The following is a 2,698-nucleotide window of genomic DNA, read 5'->3' as shown; positions in this document are numbered from 1 at the left end:
GAATCAGTTTCAGTGAATCTGTGAAAACATAACATCCGTTGCTCGGTTTCAACATAACAGATTCTGTAACTATTGTCTGAACAGACCATCTGGAGCGACTAAGCAAGCAGCAATGCTCTGTTATGTTGGGCCACACACAGAATTCACTGCACATGTACAACCAGCCTAAAGTTCAGATGGTCTGTTCACTTACAAAAGAATGCAATGCACATCTACATGGCATCTGATTCCATGTATGTGACGCTGGCTGTAACTGAATGTGCAAGGTACAGTTGACAATTAAACCAAGAATGTCAGTTCATATAGACATCCAAACATACCATTACACCAGGCACAATACATTCAGATCACCATTACATCCACACATCCAGAATTCAATTTCACATACACATCTAAAATATGATTACATCCACACATCCAGAATTTGAGTACACCATAAACTCTGAACCTAGTCAGAGTAGCTAGGCATCTGGTCTGAGTTGTAATCAACGCCCCAAAACTTCTCAATGTGCTCTTCAAAGGATAGGAAGCAGTCCGAACCAGGAGAAGGTAGTGGGATTTCAATCCTCTCTAAAGCCACCTTCTCGTCATGCTCCAATTGTTCCTCCTTAAAAGTTGCATCCAATTCCTCTTGGCAAAAAGGGAGTCCTGGTCCAATCCTTCGGCGGCGAATTCAAGTGCTTCGCGAAGTTCTTTAACCTCAAATGCAGTCAACCCCTCACCGAAGGGTAGCTTCTCATTGCAAATACGAAGAATATGCTTGGCATGATCCTGCATCAAGATGATTACTTTATCTATGATTTCAGTGCTCTTCGACATCCCTGCATACATCATTCACAACTGCAAATAAACAGTACAACCTAAAACCGTAAACAGTAAACCCTAACCCTAAAACCTAAACTACAGGTGGCAGAAGCATGCCTAAGCGTCGAAAATGGTGGGGAAAGGGCAAGGAACAGTTAACAGAGGGAAGGGGAAGATCACCTGCAGAGGGGAGTGTTGGTCGTCGTCACCGTCGCCGCGCAGCCCAGCCCAGTTCGCCTCCGACGGCCGTCGTGGAGAAAGTAAAGACCGAACGGAGAGGAGAGGTAGAGTCCGAAATGGAGACGGCGTCATGAGGCCGTAAGGGCATGGTAGGCACGACGCATCGCGACCCCACCTGCCAGTACACCCCAATCTACTCGTGACCTGTTTTGACGAAGGCGCTCGATTAAACGACCCATTTTTACGAGTTCAACGAGAGGCGGTGTATTTCGCAGAGCGGCAACTTACAGCGACCTATTTTGCCAAATTCCTCCCCGGTGGGCCCGCTGGCTCGCTAGCCGAGAAGGCATCCTCGCTCTCGCAGGCTCACCATTCCGAGTGGCCAGCGGCGCTCTCTCTTAGTACCGAAAATACACTCAACCATTGATTTAGGCACTATATCAATCTCACGAGATAAACTTCAGCTTCCTGTTAAATTTAAGCTATATGAATTGAAGTGCTAAAGTTTAGCTTCATGTTTGGACTACTCTAGTAAATTTTAGCATATTAGAATAAAAAGACACTCACGCCCCTAATGCGGAGATAAAATGGGATTGGAGGGTATTGTTGGGGACTTGTTCTCAAATGCTATGAATTAAGAACAAGGCAACATAGAATGTTAAATGTTAAAGCCCTTCGTCCGCTGAAGCATTATTTCCCTGAGGATTTAATGAGTTTCGGACGAAGGTTATGGGTGATAAATCACGAAGGTCTTACCTTCGTGATCAGAAGTAAAATAATGCGAAATGAAATATAAAATATAAGACATTAAAGAGCACCAAGAATAAATAACATCATTCATTCATTTTATAATATAAATTGAAATATTAAAACATGATATTTAATTATATTTATACCTTCGCCTTAACAGAAAACAATAATTCCAGAGTAATGTGTTAGCAATTACAGGATTGTGTGAACAGTAAAGGAGTACTGTTCACTATTTATAGGCACAGGATGCAGCCTGTAAGAAATTACAATCATACCCCTTACAAAAGATTACAATCATGACTCAGACCCTTATGGACTAAAAAGTCATTCCACCTTTAAGTCGGTTCGATCCTTCATCTTCGGATACGCCATAATACCGAAGCTTCATGAGTGGTAACTTTGATATCACATATAAACAGGCTTTGCCGAAGGTGTTTCTTCCTGCAGGACCTTCGGCGACGAAGCATGGTCCCAACAGTAGCCCCTTCGCGGTGCTAGATCGTTTTTCGTAACGAGCTTGATCCATGAAAAAAGTCTCTTAGGCTTCGGGAAGCCGAAGGTCCGAAAAACACCTTCCCTTAGCTCGTTGCCGGGAAACGATACAACTTCCGAGCGCGAAGCGGTCCCACCATGCACGTTCTCCTTTTCGGGTTTTGTGGCCCACCATTCAGTGGGTGCGAGCGACTGTTTGTCCGGTGTAAAAGACTTTGACGATTCACCTTCTTACCTGCAGCACTATATAAACAGACGGGTAGGTGTGAAGTTACCACAGCATTCATTGCTATTGCACTGTTTTGCTGCCAAAAATTTAACCATAGCCGAAGCTTGACTTTTGCATTCGAACGAAGCACCACTTTGGATTCTGCTTCATCACAAGAAGAGCTTCGGAAAAAAGGTTATTAATTTCCAAAAAACTTCCAAGAAATTTATAATCAAATGGCCAGAGTATGCTCCACTGCTAGGG

The 2,698-nt window shown here is 43.7% G+C and overlaps 1 pseudogene; it reads right to left on the bottom strand.

Moving 5' to 3' along the window:
* Positions 1–342: 342 nt before the first annotated feature.
* Positions 343–819, bottom strand: LOC109944168 (uncharacterized; annotated as a pseudogene).
* Positions 820–2,698: the final 1,879 nt, after the last annotated feature.

Source organism: Zea mays, chromosome 2 (genome assembly GCF_902167145.1).
Source record: "Zea mays cultivar B73 chromosome 2, Zm-B73-REFERENCE-NAM-5.0, whole genome shotgun sequence".
NCBI classification, from domain to species: domain Eukaryota; kingdom Viridiplantae; phylum Streptophyta; class Magnoliopsida; order Poales; family Poaceae; genus Zea; species Zea mays.
This window is presented reverse-complemented; position numbering and strand designations above follow the sequence as displayed.